Below are 18777 nucleotides of genomic sequence, written 5' to 3'. Positions count from 1 at the left end.
TTTAAAGCCTTTCAAGAACAAAAATGAAAACTTAATTACATATGTATCATAAATACTTTAACATATACTATATACTATTATAGTATACTTATTTAATTCACAAGTATAGTGAAAAAAACCAAAAAAATAAATTAATTTACTAATACACATAATTACAATTACCCAAGGAGGAACAGCTAAATTTTAAAAGTTTTTTCTGTCAACGTAAAATCATTTATTTTAAACTTATTATTGTAATGTGCAATTAGGTATGAAAATTACTGTGCACCGGAATAGTAAGCAAGTTTTTTATTAATACTTAGGTTATGCACATCGGTTCAGAATCTAATCCTTCTATGTGCATATAAGTAAATAATTTATAAAAAAAAACAAATAAGATGCACTAGTCAATTAAACATATTGAACTAGCCCGCATCCTTTAAAAGTAATTAAGACAAGGGTTTTAAGTTCGGTGGGCGTCAATACAAAAAAGAATATCTTTTGTTTTCGCTGGATTAATTTAAAGGTAGATTTTGAGTCTAATAAAGATAATATTAAGATCTATATTAATATTAAGGTATTATGAAAAATAAATTTGGATATAATCTGCATAACAATGATGTACTCCGGAGATAACGAGATAACTAACACTTTTCGGGAAAATAGCTTTTCTCCAGATAACAAATTATAATATGGGTTAGAGGATAAATAAACGCAGGACAACAAACCATAACAATAGTAATATTTAAATTCGTCCCTATCAAGTCACATAGGCGTATCTCAAAATACTTAGTTGTGAGCTAAGTGAGTTTTAAAAAAAATATAAGTTTTAAAATTGTTGTGGTAAAAATTAAAGATGTGTATTAATAATAAGCCTTTATTTCCAACCGGTAACTTGCCCAATAACAGGAAACAGTTGCAAAACAATGAAAAATATAGTTAAAAAAAAACACACACAAACAAACCTAAAAGAATGAAAAGAAAAGAAAAAAAGTAAAGTAAAGTCACAATCTCAAAAGTTGTCCAAAAAATTAGAACATATAACTATTAATATGATATAAAAACCCAATTATAAAAGTTTAACAAGATAATCACATATTCAACAAAATTAAATTAAATTAACTGCAATATACCTACTAACTATAACTTAAACACATGGGTCTTAATCCCAAAAGTAATGATCCACCAAGATATCGACAATTACATGAACCGGAGAGAAATTTATATCGCGCATGTGACAGATCCGATTAAATATAGCGCATATTGTATATAGTGGCGATTTCAACAGGATGTTAGTATGAGGCAGAAAGAATGTTAGAGGATGTCTAGCATTAAGCCTAGGCACCATGAAACGTACACCAGAAAGAAGTACAGGACTATCAATGAATCCATTCAGTAATCCATGCAGGAATTTTACAGAGAAGATTATTCTTCTGAGATGTAATGGATGTAGATTGAAGCGTTCCAATAGTTGCCGATGATCAAACCCTCTACCGGATATATGCCATCCTGCCTGAAGGCCAAAAACTTGCAAGCAAATCTACGCTGAACAGATTCAAGGAGACCAACATGATTCTGATAGAGCGGGTTCTATATAGTGCAGCCAAACTCCAGTTTTGATCTCACAAAGCAACAGAAAAGCAGTCTTAATGTAGATTCCAAAGTAAAACTCTGAGAACTTCTAACTATGAACCCAAGCCTTCTCAGGGCTGACTTGACTATGTTGTTGAAGTGTGGAACGAATGTAAATTCAGAGTCAAAGGTGATACCAAGATCAGTAATTTGCTCTAATCTACTCAAAATAGTATCATTAATAAAGTAATTAAAATTTAAGGGTGTTTTTGATCTAGAGTAACTGACCACACTACATTTAGACGCATTCAAGCCTAACCTGTTAACAGCGCATCATACCTCCAATGTATTTAGACAGTTCTGACGAAAAACACAATCCTCCAAACCATATACATTTAAATATAGCTTCAAATCATCGGCAAAAGCCAGCCTATGACAAGTGAGTGCCTCAATCAAGTCATTTAAAAAAAAAAATCTAAACAGGAGCGGACCCAGGTTCGAGCCCTATGGCACACTCGACGTTACGTTAAAAAGTTTTGATTTAAAGCCCCCATATTCAACATATTGAGATCTATCAATCAAGTAGGAATGAAATAAATGAAATAATCTCCCTGAAAAACCATACTGAGTTAATTTATGCAGCAAAATATAGTGATCTATCCGATCAAAGGCTTTTTTGAAGTCGGTATAAATAACATCGACTTGAGTATTAACGTCAAGTGATTCACAGATGTGGTTAGACAGACAGGATAAGTTAGTAACACAAGATCGCCCTCTAAAAAATCCATGCTGGTCTACAGAGATGAGCTCTTTTGTGTGACTAAATATCGACCGATTTAGGATAATTTCGAACATTTTTGAGAAGTTACAGAGTAATGAGATTGGCATGTAGTTTACGATTTGATCAGAGTCCCCAGCTTTTAAAATAGGTATTATTTTAACAGTCTTCCAAATTTCAGGAATTTGTTCTGTTGATTGTATTATTTTAAAATGTAGGTCAGCGGATCAGCCAGGACACCAATGCAATCTTTAACCAACAAGCTAGGTACACCGTCTACACTAGATGTTAACTTATTTTTGAGTTTTTTACTAGCCAAAATAATCTGGGAAGCATCAACGTTGGAAATGAGGAAATGTCAAAGTGGGGCACATTATCAGACATCGATGAATGGTTAATGAAATTTGATTGTATAAATGCCTCACCAAAGAACAGTGCAAAAGCATTAACTATGTCTTGTGGGTCTTTAATTACCACGTCATCGGGTAGCCTCATCATACCAGGAATCCTGGTGCCAGCCTTCTTAGAACCAATAAACTTCCAAAAGCTAGATGGGTCCAAAGAAATATTCCTTTCGGTGTTTGATATATACAACTTATATTCATTGCGTATTTGTAGTTTGATAAGGCGTCTAAGAGAATGGAATTTATTTTGAAAAAATGGAGAATTGTACATTTTAAAGTCCTTGAAAGCCTTTTCTTTCCTATTAATGTTCTTAATCAATTCTCGATAATAATAATTTGGAAATCTTCTTTTACGTTGCTGCTTAAGAGGAATGTGTGCGGCAAATATGCCATTCAATATATCATATAGGGCTCCACATGCATCATTAACGTTAGAGGATAAATACACAGTAGACCAGTCAGCTTCAAGGATCGAGTCATAAAGGAGATGGAAGTTGGCCTTTCTAAAGTTAAAAGAATGAGATAAGTTTTTATTAAGCTGAAAATTATGGACACGTTGGCCTGAGACAGTAAAACCAATTTCCAGTGCAGGGTGATGCAAATCCTCCAAGACAAAAAGCACGTCACTACGCGAAACAGTAAAGGTGAAGTTAGATAAAACAAGATCCAATAGTCTGTTATTAAAGTTTAGGATGTGATTTCACTGATCAAGATTAAAAGTGTTAGCACAATTATTCACAGCAATAGACTTTTGACTAACATGATTACCTGTAGGTGAGTTAATAGAGAAATCAGACACGTTAAAATCGCCCACTATTATTACATTATGGTTTAGCTTTGATATTAAAAGTGTAAACTGATCCAGAAATTGCTCGAAAATTACAGATGTGATAGATGGTGGGATGTACAAAATAATCATGTAAAATATCTGTAACCTAATAGTAAATTTACAGCCAACAATATCGATAGAGGGCGCAATACTGTTGCAAAAATCAGACAAACTAATTTTTTCAGACACAATGTTTTTAGAAACTCCACAGAGAACTCCGCCACCACGTGTGGCAATAACGGATTGAAATTTTCGGTCCGACCGGTAAACATCATAAGTCTTCGGAAATATTTCACCACTAGATATCTCATATTAATATTTTATACTCCCTATATAAAGTAGAGTATGTGCTTACAGAATTTTTATTATTAATAAATAATAATATAAGTTACAGACCTTTATATGATAGGGTGAAATCATCCCTTAAAAGAGATACGCCTATTGGTCGTATGCTAAAATTTTTTGTCTTAATGAAAATACATACTTGGGCCCTATAAAAATATAAATAATTTGCTTCAAACAACTTAAACTTTACTTTTAACAAAAGGGAAAAATAAATAAATTGAAACAAAATATTTGATAATTGAATACACTAAAAAACAAAAACTAATTTCAAGTTTGTTTATGCAAATCATATTAGGTTGACATTTACAATTGAGTAAACTTATATTTCGTGAAAAAAATAAACGTATTACATAAAAAATTTTAATAACTTTAACTAAACTCATTTTGCACTACACGACTTAAACTTTATTCTTAAAAAAAAAAGAAAAGTAAATGAATAATAATAAAACATTAAAACAGACCTAAGCCAAAGAAAACGTTAGGTATAGTAAGAAGTTGCTAATGTGGTAAATTTAAAAAAAAATCAGTAGGTTCTTTGAGTTTTATTATTGGCGTGGAGCCACTACATAAGGCCGTCAAATCTTTATATTTTTCAGATGATATTTTTGGGCCAACAGGATCATTTAACATAGGTGGTAAAGTCGAGATTTTAAAGGCGGTTCGTTTTAAAGTAATATATTTATAATCTTCTTGCATGTGGCTATTTTTATAATAAATATTTTCGGCGCTATCTTTTTTTACCATTCCTTCACGTATATTTTTGCAGTCAATATTGTTCCGTGCATGATCCTTTCTTACCAAAAGGATCTTAGGATCATTTAAAACATGTTTAAAATTCATAAAATCATCGGACGTTAGCATATGGATTATTCCTTCTAGCAAGTTTTATAATTGGAGCCACCTGAGATGATAAAAATAAATCGCCCGATCTTTTAACAGCATTTTCAATTGCACTATGAGCAGTATCACCTTCATTTTGACCATGATATGGTTCAAAAAGAAATAGAAATAGTGTCTATATTTTTAGACAAACTTACCACATGCAAGCACATTGATTTTTTATTTTGACTACTACAGCTGAAAATAAGTTAATATTTGTAATGCCATTGTCATCAAGAAAATTTTGGGATATAAATAAGCAAGTGGCAATTTCATTAAAACCTCGCTTACTTAAACCTTCATGTCACAAAAAACAATGCCCCTCTTTAGTCTTAATGTTATATACAGTCAAGTTATAATTTGCTAATCGCCGTCCATAAAATAACTTACTCTCATTAGTGATTGGTAAAAAAATCACTTGCTGAAGGTCGAACACAGCGCAAACTTCTAAAGGATTAGGATCACTTTTTTCGTGTTGTTTTTTTTTCGCGAACTTTTTCTTTTTCAAGTACCAAGTACATGCTGCTGGTAGTTTTTTTCTAGTTCCAGCTTTTTGGCAGGATCAACTTTGCGATATGTGAAACACAATCCGCACTGATCCTTTTTTGGATGATGGAAAGATTATTGTCATTACAGGGTATCTACTATAAAAACCGCCAAACTTTAAGAAGTATATAAGTTATACAAGTCATTTGCAACAAAAAAGTCGTATAACATTTTTTCGAAAAGTTGTTAGTTCTTCTGGTATTTAACATTTTTTGATATTATCAAATTTATTTGTTTTTTTTTTTCATATAAACAAGAATATCTCCGTTATTCTTACCACCAAATAAAATTTAGATATACCATCTGAAAGAGAATTAAATTTGCTATGGGTATATTTAAGTTTTTGAGTAATTTTTTATACCGGGTGTTATCAGAAGTTAAATGTAACATTTGGGAAATGGCAAAATTAGTGGTATCTTCTTCGTTGTCGTTTTTCTAAAAGTTGGTAAATACACGTTTTTTTTTCAGCAAAAACTACTGCATTTAATATGCTTTCCAATGATATACTTACTTTTGTGATAGCTATTTGTTTTCACAGCAATATCATGGGCACAAGAAAGAAACCCACAAAAATTGAAAATTTTCAAATTTTATATTTCTTGATCTTTTGAGCACCAATGCGTTGAGTACTTGTAGATCTATCTTCCCTAACACAACAAGTCCACAAATTTCCATTAGAGAATCCGTAAAGAAATAACATATTGCGATATTCATTCTTTAAGAAAAAAGGCAGGTTTTCCATCTTTTGTAAATGGCAATGAATCTGCAAAAGAAGGAAATTCACAAACCATGTATTACCCAGTTTCATAACAAAAGCATAGATATTTAAAATTTGACGAGAACTCTCATTAAGTTTTCACTTGGACTTAAAGTAGTTAAATAAGTAATTTGATTTAAACGTGCTTAAAAAAATAATGCCTAGTTTCACAAACATTGAATATCGGGACATCTTATTATTTACGGTGTCGCAAATGGAAACCCGCGGGAGGCAGCAAGGGAGTATGCGCTTCGTTTTCCTAATAGACGGCAACCCCATAGAAGTACATTTGCAGAAGTGTTCAGACGCTGTGGGGAAACTGGTTCCTTTCGAGGTTTGCGGATTAGAGAAGGTGGTCAAAATGGTCAATGCTGGAGACAAGAACCTGCGATTATGAGAGCTGTTACAGAAGATAGATCTAGAAGTACTCGCCGCATTGGTGCTGCATTAACGATTCACCATTCCACTGTACATAGAGTTCTTAAAAAAAAAAAATTGCATCCGTTTCATTTGAAAAAACTCCAGGATTTATTGCCAGTGGATGGTGAGGTGAGGCTTCAATTCTGTAGGTGGTACTTAAATAAGTCGCCAGAGTGGGGAACAGATCAAATATTTTGGACAGATGAAGCAACATTAACAAGAGCCGGAATAATGAATTTAAGAAATAACCATATATGGCATACAGAAAACCCTCATGCGACTGTTGTTTCACATTTTCAGCATGAGATAAGGGTCAACGTATGGATAGGATTAATGAGAGATCGCCTTTTCGGGTCTGTAATACTTCCTGATCGGCTCAATTCCAATGAGTTTTCAAATTTATTAAATAATGACCTTGTTGACTTTCTGGAAGAAATCCCCTTAGCCGCTAGACAGGCACTTTGGTTTCAAATGGACGGATGCCCAGCCCATAATGGCAGAATTGTGCAAAATTCCTTGAATCAATGCTTTGGGGAGAAATGGATCGGAAGATACGGTCCGGTAAGATGGCCGCCCAGAAGCCCTGACCTTACGCTCCTTGACTTTTATGACTGAGGCACATTTAAATCTAATGTTTATAGTAATACTCGAGACGAACTAATTAATCGAATTAGTGTGTCTTGCAATGAAATGCGACAAAAACGCCTTGAACTTGAACGGGTTGTTGATAATGTCAGAAGAAGATGCATCAAATGTTTTGAACAAAAGGGAGGACATTTTGAACAATTGTTATAATTTTAGGTTTATTTAATGAAATTTTGATTTTTTAATTTTGGTCAATCAAGAAATATAAAATTGAAACATTTTGTGGTTTTGTTTCTTTTTCCTATGATATTGCTGTGAAAACAAATAGCTATCACAAAAGTAAGTATATCATTGGAAAGAATATAAATTCAGTAGTTTTTCCTGAAAAAACACATGTCCCTTTTTACCAAATTTTAGAAAAACGAAAACGAAGAAGATACCACTAATTTTGCACATTTCAAAAACTTAAATATACCCATCTTATAACAAATTTAATTCTCTTTCAGATAGTATATCTAAATTTTATGTGGTGGTAAGAATAACGGAGATATTCTTGTTTATATAAAAAAAACTAAAGAAATTTGATAAAATCAAAAAATGGTTAATACCAGAAGAACTAACAACTTTTCGAAAAAATTTTATAGGACTTTTTTGTTACAAATGATTTGTTTAATCACCTCTCAAAGTTTGGCGGTTTTTATAGTAGACACCTTGTATATAAATCACGCATGGTTCAGTAAAGTAATTGTCATCGGGTGTAACTTAACATTATTTAAATACGCCTGTTCGTAAAATCTTCAAATTTATTAATAGGATTTTTATATAATTAGGATTTATTAATACGCCCAGACCTATTTGGTTTATGTGCAAACCAAGAGATATGCTAGTATGTCATAACAAAATATATAAAAAATAGTATGTTTGACAGGCTTATCTCAAAATTCGTATTTATTGAGATACGCCCCTTCGACTTAATAGGGACGAATTGTCAGCTCCAAAAATCTGGCTTTTTATAGATTGAAAATTTTGTACTACTAAATCTTGGTTTATTAAAAACCTAAAATTATGCATGTCTGAAAAAATTACCGTGCTATTCTTGTTATGATTTATAATAGTAAAGAAAATATTTATTATTTCTGTACATTAAATTTTTTACAAACATTTGTCCTTTCAGAAATACTTAATAAGATTACTAAATATACAAATGAAATATAAACTTACATCCGATATCTCCACTGCGCTTCATATAAATTCCGTATATCTCCATACAGATTTAAAAAATCTGATGTACCGCTACTAACCAATACTTCTTCTTGAGGCAGCATACTTTTTTCACAAAAGTATACTGATACACTAAAACGCTTTAATACGCATTCAGAACGCCCGACTAATTTGACTTATTAAAGCCAGTTAAATTCAATTAAACTTAATAATAAGCACCGAGGGACCACAGCTGGGAGTTATCGATCGCCCACTAATTGTGTATATCAGAAAAAACAAGTTAACTTATCTTTGCACATAAATGATAAACCATCCAAACTCTCAACTTAGTTCTCCGATTAAATGAGAGTTTGTGACCGACCGGATCAAAAATAAAATTGGTTTAGGTACAGATGTTTATTTTTAGATCCCCTCGTCTATAACAATAGAAAGTAATTAAGTTTGTAAAAAGGGTGGCTAGGTAGAGGGGTGGTTACGTGACCGGGACAAAGGCAGATTTACAGGGTGAAGATTTGTTGCTACATATGGTAAGAGGGTGGCGTGTAGGGATCACTAACATATACACAGTGGTTCGCTGGAAACTGCATCAGTGCACACATGCAATAATAAAAAAATTATAATCAGTTTATCAAAGTCAAATAAATATCAAATTAAAATAAAAAAAAGTGTTTCATAAATGATGATAAAAAGCAACAAAGAAAAACCAAAAAGATAAATCGTTTTTTTTTTCAATTTCAATAAAAAACATAAAACTTAGGTAAGATATTGAAAAGAAGATCAGAAATCGATAGATAAAGGTTCAGCTCCTGGGTATATAATAAAAAAAGGTATTATACCTCATGTAAATTATTGTATATAAGATTTATTGGACTTGGACATCATAAACCTATAAACAAAGGTGTCATAGATTTAAGTTCATATTTCTTCTAAATAGCTGAACAAGTCTATTTTCGTCTTGTTTTCAATAATTGGGCGTATGAGATAGTAATTTCTAATTTGATTTACACTAAAATAGTGTCATAATACCCGATTATGAATTCGTCATAATAATATAATAGATAGATAAGAAGCCACAAACCACACATGGGAAGCCACAAAATAAATCTTAAAATGAAAAAAACCTTTAATAGGGGGAATGTTAATTGAGTTAGAGGAGCTACTTTTTTTTAATTAGTTTGGTTGATACGTGCTGTCCTAAAAAAGCGTGGTAGAAAAGCTGGGCGACCGAAAACCCTCATTGGTTCACAGAATGTCATACAAAACACAAGGCCAATAATTAATTGTTTTGCAGCTTTTTATTTATTTTTGTATTTAAGCAACTAAAAATACAACTTTTTCGTAACTTATCTTATTATCTTCATATCTGCCTTTGTTTTCGAGAAAAAAAAATTCCAGTATCTTTAACTCATTCTAAAAATTATCCATGCGCATTATAGAAAAACTTCTTTATTTTATGCAATATTATAGATATAGTTATTATAGTCGAAAACATGAGAGGTTAAAGCAAGATTTTGTTTTAGGTTGAAGAAAAGACATATTTTAGGTAAATAAATTTACATGAATAAAAAATACCTATACAGAGGACAACACGGCATGTGCACCTACAATACTGAATATATTTCCACTTACGATATTTTTTTTTCAATATTAACAAAATCATTCCAAAATGCATTTTATTATATAACACTTTATTGATATCCAATGCATTTAAATATGGTAAAAAATTATTTCTTTAGTATTTCTATCAGTAGAACATGGACATGTTGTCCAAAAATTCAACGTGTCGATCATAAGAAAAAAAGTTGACTACGACCCGACCAAAGTTTACTGAATAAAATACTATTCAGTATTTTATTCAGTAAACTTTGACTCGACCGTGTGCAACAGAGTATGCGTAGAATTTTTTGAAACTAATTTTTAGAGTCAGTATCTCCTATTTTTGTTAAAGTAGGCACCTACCTATCAGATTGAATGAAATATTCATCATGAAATAAACATTACCTGTTTTCGGCCTGTAGGTATATCCATAACAAGACCGACTAAACATACATATATTCAAAACGCTTTATTTTCGCCCATGAAATGCGCAATTCGATCTCTTAAAATCAATCTCCAGCACTTTCCAATATAATCCTTCCTATACTTAAATTTTTTTCGAATGCCCTGCATATCCCCTTTTCATTTACATATGCAACGTATTTTCTAAATAAAATAAATAGGTTATGTTGACATTTAAATACTGTATTATTAACCCTTTCTGTATTATATACTTGATACCTAATGTACTTTTTTAACTCTGCGTTGTTTATGAAATAATCATTTGTGAATACTGTATTATACCGAAACCTACATACAATAATTATTAATAAAATTAATAAAACAATATTCGAAAGCGGACTGGACAACTTCCTCGCTATGACTACGGCCCGCGCGGGCGGCTCGCTGGCTCGAAGGCTAAATCACAGAACACAAATATATAGGCTAAATGCTACAAAAATTTTCACTGTCTGTACCGGCTTGTCTTGCTGCATTCTTCTTGGCATGCGTAAAATGAAGTGTTGTTGAAAATGTTTAGGAATAATAGAATAAACATATCCAAGTTTTCAAAAAAAAAATGCAAAACTCAAAAAAATTGAATACTGAGAACATGGTTACTGTTACCACTCGGTAGGGTGAATGCGCCTGTTTTCGGCCGTTTAACGGTTTTTTGTCTTTAAAAATTGTGCAGCCCAACCGTCTTGACGAATATGTCAATTAAGTTTTGTTCTTGATGATATAATAGTATTTAGTAATTGCTTTTTTTTTGAAAATAAGTATAACTATGCCCAAAAATTTACAAATAACAGAAAAATACAAAATACGCACTTTTGCCGGTTTTCGGACACCCGGAATTGTTTTTCCCCAAAATTGTAACCGTTTTCGACCAATACGTTCTATTTTCGTCCACATGTCTTACCGTTTTTCGGCCATTGAGTTTTTTTACTTGTAAGTTCTTATATTTTATAATAAAACTATTATTTATACCTATTTAGTAGAAAAAAAACGGTTTTGCTTAAATCTGTATATTATATTAACTAGATAATCTGATTATCTAAAATTTCTCTTATTTAGATGCTTTAAAAGTAATAGCTAATTATTAAGGGATTTTTAACATTAACCAAGCATCAATATAAAAAATTTACACATTAAAACAGTAACAAAAAATAAATAAATAAATAAAAGCAACAAATTATACCTTAAAATGTAGCAGGAACTAAAAAAACCAATTTGTGCACTTATCACATCCAATGTTCTTTTCATCGTCTATTTCTGTGTCGCTTACTAAATCTTCATTACAAGTAATACATATTGTTTTTTCCTTCCTTTCAGCCCCTTCGTGAGTGCATTTCTTTTATTCTATCTTTGTCTGGCGGTCGTTCTAACATTGATTTTCTTTTTTTTTGTTAATCGAAGTTTTTGGGCGGAAATTCTATTCTGTTTTCTTTTTTCAATTTCCTCTGCCTTTTTTCTTTTAACACTATCCTTTTCCTCATAATGTCTTCTCCATGCTACAGACGAAATAGCGCTTGGTAATTTTTCATTACTGCTGACTTTCTTTTTATATTTCACAGGTTCTGGATACATCAAATGACGAAGAAACGAGCCTTGATTTTGATCATGAGATTGGTTAGTTTCTAAAAGGGATTCTTGTATTAATTCTTCACTAGATTGGGGTTGCAAAACTATTTCCTTTTTAGCGTGAGACGTTGGTACTGTTTCAGGTGTTACCTCCCGGGGCTCTACGTTTAAGTCGGTATCTAATACAAAAGCATATTAAATAACAGTAAGAATAGTAATAGTAGCAAGCTTTTTACAAACCTGTTTTATTTTCATCATACAAAGTTGATGATGATGTTTCAGTTAAAGTCTCCCCTGATTCTTCTACGTTGAGCTCGGTATTTGTGTTCGTTTCATTATGAGAACATGATGTTTCAGGTGTAATCTCCCAAGGTTCTAAGTTAAGCTTAGTATCTAATAAGAGAGAAAAAAGAATATAACGTAATAATACAAAAAGTAAGTAGCTTTTCACAAACCTGTGTCCTTTTCATTATGATAGGAAGTTGATGAAAGTATCTCAGGTATCACCTGCTGATGAGACTCTATGTTGAACTCGGTATCTGTTTCCTCATCAGAGCTTTTTTCAGGCATGATATCCCTGGGTTTGACGTAGAACTCTTTATCTTTATCGCCTATGGGCATACAGATAATATTTTGTACAGGAGTGATATCAATATTATCCATGTTAACATATGTTCCAGTTATATTATCGGGAACGACGTCTGTAATGTGAGGAAGAGGGTCTTGTAATGTTTGTTGGTGAGTCACAACAATGTCATTCGGCAGGGTCACATCTGTAGAAGGAATACTTAGCTTCAGAATTTTAATCTCTTCCATAATTACATCAACGTTAATACCGTAACTAACTAATTTTTCGCGAATTGCTTCCAAAACCTGTTTGGAACCTTTAATATTGTCGGAAGATAGTGATGGTTCTACTAAATCCTGCGTAGTTCTATCAGTATTGTGATTCTCCAAAGTGTTTCTTACACACTTCGTGTAATCAACATTGTTCGGATTTAACGGAAAAAGGCCACACTTGCGGAAACCATTGATGATATACTGGGTCATATTAATATTATTAAGACATTCCTAAAACACTTGGCAGAAATTTAATTTTGTTATTGAAGAATTAATATTTTCCGGTCGATTTTGCCACTTTCTGACCGTAGTTTTCTACTCTGTCTCCATGGGCTTAAAGACGCTGACATGGGTGGTCTTAGGTAAGGGAATACTATTAAAGGCGGACAAAGATTCCCGATTGCACTGAAAACGATTAGTACCGAAAGGTTTTTTTTTTCTTGTCCTTTTTTAATTTGGTAGAGATTTTTCCAGCCTCTTGGTGCCAAGACTTTGCCGGTCTTGGGGCACATAGAAAAACCCGATTCGTCGCCGTTAAAAATACGACTTGGGTCGTCAAATATTTCTAAATAATTATGATCAGTTAAAAAATGCATTAGTTCTCTAAACAACAACCTTTTGGATTCCTCAGTAATTACAGCTCTTGCTTTGTTTATTGAGTCGGCTTCTCGCAATGAAATTTCTGGGTAATGCCTTAAAAAATTAGCATACCATCGTTCACCAGGCTTGCCGTTTTTAAAAAGGTGTTGTTTTTTCAAATCCTTAATAATGCATTCGGATTTTTTAATGGGAAAACCACATTTTGCCATAGTTAAAATCCATTCAACAATTTTTTTTCCATTGCGATAGATAGAAGTGTTTCCGGTCCAGTTTTTCTGGAAATTTTGGGAATTTTTCCTTTAAGATGATCTTGAATTGTACTTCTAGGAACTTCATATCGTCTACTTGCTTCCCTAACTTTTAAATTATTTTCGCGTATTTCGCGTAGAGCCATATTCAAGTTTTCTTCAGAATACTTAAAGAAACATCTTTTCTGTTTAACTACGCGACCTTCACGAACTTTCTTTTTATTTCCCGCTTTCTTGCCACTATTTGCCATCTGTAATAAAAGAATTGCTTACAAAAATTTAAAAGACTAGGCCCTTTAAACATTTTTTAGTACTTAATTCAACGATAATTATTGACTCGGCCGAAAACCGGATCATTATCGACCTGTTTTCGGCATGTCTTTTACCCAAGCATATATACATTTATGTTATAGAAAAAGGTGGCCGAGAACTGGCTATTAGTTTGAGATAATGCTACAAAATAATGTGTTAGAGAGAGCGATAGTCATAGCGGAACTGTATAGATAGAGAGAGACAAAAAAACATTGTAATGATATAACCGGATTTCGGCCACCCTGGCCGAGAATCGGGCAAGATGGAAATTATTTCATCCGGTTACCGGCCACCTAACTTAACTATTTTAAAAATTAAAAATTAACCTTTTTATAGTAAAAACTTCTAGATTAAATCATAATAAAATCATATTGGAAAAAGTTTCAGCATTAGATAATATCTAAAGAAGATACTTACTATTTTCTGCCACCGATACACTACTTGTTTGCTTAAATTCACGCACAATTTCTACTCGCCAATTTAGCGCTATTTTGAACAGTCACTAATAGTACTTTAAACATCCGCTAGGCTCTTAGAAATGTAATATAGGGCAGGGATGCTTAGTCAAAAACGAGTTTGTCAATATTATCATACCTAATATCTGAAATTAGCCTTATTTTTTGCAAATTTATTAAGAAATGGTCGAAAAATGGTTGTGGCCGGCTAACCGGCACAATCACCCTATATTGCTTAGAACATTGAATGCCTAGAATTGTAAAATAAGCCCAGCTGCAAACCATAGGAGATATATTGAGTGCACCATCTCTCAGGTAATCATGTCAAATCGATTTTTCATACAATATATATTTTTCGTAATCCACTGAATATTTTTTTAATTTGCTGTATTTTTTAATAGATAGAAAATGCACTTTTTAAAATTTTCTTTTGTTCCCTAACTTACAATACATCTTTTGAGACTAATCAACAAACTTTTCAGAATAAAAAAAGATTCTTAACAAAAAAGTTGATGAAAAACAAAAAGCAACTTGGCAACGTAGAATACCTAGATCTTTACAATGCAAGTATCCGATGTTGCCACCTTGTGTTTTTCTTCTAGATATTTTTGCATATGTGTGAAGCTAGCGTCCGATCGATATCCAGCAACTAAGTCTAGAACGCAGCATATGTCGTTTGCCAGTAAGCTATTTATAGTCCGCGCCCGCTGTTATTTAATCGATATAATGCCCGTATTTTCTGGAATTCCCAAGGAATTTTAATATTTTTTTATTCAGATATGAACAATCAACAACTAAATCGATTTATGTTAGTTACAAACTAAACATTGGGAGTTTTAGGAGCCTTTTGCAATTGTTTAACGTTCGACTTTTTAATTGATTTTCACAATTACGGTTTCGTCTGGAGACCTGAACGATAAGACGCCTAACACGGCCTCAAATCAAACCTCTTGATAGTCGTCCACAGGGATGGTAAGCTCCATCCCAAAAAAAAGCCCTGAGTCAGCAGCAATTGCCCTCAGCAAAGGGCCAACATACACCAGGCAAAACGGTACCCAAGAAGGGTAAAAGGGGTGGAGGGGAAAATGGCGATAACAACTGCCCTCTAAAGCAACCACCTTGTTCACCACCCAAAGGGGGCGGACCTGGGGGACCTAAAGGGCTCAAGCCAGGTGGCAGGGGAACTGTTTGCCAAAAAAATTTTCTTGATTCTTCTCAATTTAATATAGCTAAAGCCCAAACTAGAAAGTTGCTGCCAAAGTGCTAGTACAGCCTTTATTGTTATCATATAACAAGTACGAAATTTACATTTTAAAGTTACATCTTGTTTTTTTTTGTTAAAAATTTTCAAGTTTTCTAAAAATATCCACATACCATTTAAATATGATATTTGAAAATCTAATCCTTTAAATGCAATTTTGTACTGGTTGGGATGAGTAACATTAACTGAATTTAATAAATCAAATAATTTATCGAATTTTTCCAATACTTCAATGGTAGGTGCAGCTTCAGCTGGCAAAATGCCCAAAGTCATCTGAGTTTGCATGCCAAAAGCTACCGTTCGACTAAGCACTTGAGCCGCTAGCTTGACCTTCATTTTTTGAAAATTGGATGCAAAATATGAGCATCACTAAGCTTGGGCGCGTATCTGTAGGATTGCTTTTTATCTTCTATATAGAATATACACACTTATACCCCCCCATTTCAACAAAAATAATACTAAAAAAATATTTAAAAAAAATATAAATATATTATTTCAATTTAATTATTAATCATAAACAGGCGTACTACGTAGAGAAAATTAGAAGCACGCGGCGCGGAGGCTTGCTGCAAATTAAACCCCTTGCCACCGTACAGGAAGCGTGTCTGAAGTCAGGCGCTTGCACGCGTATTTTCGATCAGTTTTACATCTGTATTCTGTAAATCTGTGGTACTACTTGGACTGACCCCTCTGCACATATACCTGCAGGGGAAAGCCATAAGAACTACCTACAAGCTGCACCATGTTATAAATGGCATCTCGGCAAACAAAGTCTGGATGGAAGCAACTAAACTGGTTGAGAAGGTGTGCAATCACAGCACACTTGGTATATCATTAGACCTAATACTAAGAAAAATACGAAGCACAAGCAGACACATACTCGGTCAATATACCAGACTGAGCGGACTGGGACCAGACTGAACCGAGTATATTCAGACGGCTCCAAAAGCAACGCTGACCATTGAGCAGGGAGAATCATCGTCGACGATATTTGGTAAAATAATAGTTTTAAAAAAGAAAATAAAATCCCGATATTCAGACAGTCCTTAACTAGATAAATGAAGAGATGAAACCAATCTGGCAAGAAGTTGCCAAGTATTTTCGTACCGGTCGAATGCGATCTGAAGTTTGGTTTCCCGCAAAGAACTCATGTTGCTGGGGAGGACTGCCTAAGTGAGCTACGTAATAGAATGGATGTTATTTATGGTCACAAGGGCGTACCGAGGGGGGGGCAGGGGGACTTTTAACTGGTGCTAACAAAAAATCATTTATTTACATTCAGCATTCAGACATTTTACGATGTGTTATTATGTGTAGTGTATTGGGCACATAAAATAATTATTCACTAGGTGTCCCTCAAACAAATCAAAATATCTTGCGACACGAGCCGCTCCGACGCCGCCCGTCAGAGACGACAGGAGAACTCGCCCGGTCGCGTGTTCTGATTTTGTGCAGACAAGGCGCATTTTTACCTCTAATACCAAATTTGAACCAATCAGATCGCGCGTGCGGGCCATTCCTCCGGTAGTTTGCCCGTCAGCGGTAGTGCCACAGCATAAAGAAACCAGCAGTCGCACTTCAATAAAAATACATTGGCTTGAATAAGCGAGTTCGGTGCATGTGTACTAACGCAGGCGAGGCATTTTTGCTTATAGTAGGGATGCCGCTGACACTCGCTACGGTCCGCGCGGCTTTTGCCTTGGCTAGAGCCGGACTTAAACATTTTTTTAGATGTTATTATCTTGTAAAATAAAAATACCTACATAGTACAAATATTGATTTTTTAATAAAAATAAAGTTCATACATTAACAAAATATTTAAACAAAAATAAACATCGCATTTTTACATCTAACAACGACGATATAGAAGAATACGTGCAGGAAGTTAATTAGCTATGTACCATAAATTTAAGAGACCATTCTTTGAGTAATTTTAAAACAAAAAGTTCATATAAGCATATGTCTAGAAATTCTTAGTTCTCAATATACAGGGTGTTAAAATTTAACAACAACTAAAATATATGCCACTGACTTTTGCGCAATTTTTATTATGTTCTGTGGATTATACAAATAAAACTTTTCTGTCTCTTGAATTTTTTTCGTATCTTGCTTAGTTAATAATAAATTCCAAATGAAACTTTTCCCCAAATTCCTTGTGTGATCCAGGGATATGCAATTAAGTGGCCTTTTTTTTTCTCGAAAAATAAGCGAGATACGAAAAAGTTGTATTTGTATTTGAGTAAATCAAATAACATATTAAAAATGGCACAAAATTGAGGTGCCCCAATTTTTTTGCCACAAATATTTCTTCAGGTCCCGTTCGAGATTACACTGGACCTAATAAATTTAATCATGTTAGGGGTAAATTAGCTCCTTAATGTTATAAATAACACCGCCAGAGAACTGGCGGACCTATGTTCATATGAACTTTTTGTCTTAAAATTACTCAACCAATCGCCTGTTAAATAATTTATGGTACATACTTAATTAACACCCTGTATAGTAACGCTTTTAGATTTTCTGACTACATAGTAGTTTAAGGATAACTAATTATACAAATAAAGTAATATTTCAAAACAAATAGACACTCTTAGGCCAATAAATAAAGACAAATAGTTGGCAACAATTCAAAACAATTCTAACATCTGCGAATTTTTGTTATATTATTAAGTACCAACTAAAGTAAAAATATACAATTTTGCAACTCTTTTAAATATGGCAACACTCTTAAAATGGCAGAAATATAAATAATGTCCTTAAAAATCCAAAAAAAAAATACTACATTGCTGCAAATTTAACTGATGCTTAATTATGTTATTTAAGCCATACAGCCAAATTTGCAGCTATTAAAAACTTTGGCAAAGTCAATTATTTTGCTTTATTAATAATTTTTGACATACCCCTCTTTTAATACAAAAGTTTTTATCAAAAACGCTACGCTTTGTAAAAACGCTATCAAAATAGTCACTAAGTACGGCGCTGAACTAGGCGATACACCTATGAACACAGTTCGATAAACAGTGAGCTCGGCATCCGGAGAACATGGCTGCGGCATGGCTAAGGATGCTATTAGTTCGCTTACATTTTCGAGCGGAGTGAGACTGCTGGTTTCTTTATGCTGTGGTAGT

General features: G+C 33.2%; 1 long non-coding RNA gene across 1 annotated transcript in view; it reads right to left on the bottom strand.

Moving 5' to 3' along the window:
- Nucleotides 1-8722, bottom strand: part of LOC126738020 (uncharacterized) — a 39313-nt gene extending 30591 nt beyond the window's left edge. The window contains exon 1 of the long non-coding RNA XR_007661188.1: nucleotides 8316-8722. This is a non-coding gene — a long non-coding RNA (uncharacterized LOC126738020). The remainder of the gene's footprint in view (nucleotides 1-8315) is intronic.
- Nucleotides 8723-18777: the final 10055 nt, after the last annotated feature.

This window comes from Anthonomus grandis, chromosome 6, assembly GCF_022605725.1.
Source record: "Anthonomus grandis grandis chromosome 6, icAntGran1.3, whole genome shotgun sequence".
NCBI classification, from domain to species: Eukaryota; Metazoa; Arthropoda; class Insecta; order Coleoptera; family Curculionidae; genus Anthonomus; species Anthonomus grandis.
This window is presented reverse-complemented; position numbering and strand designations above follow the sequence as displayed.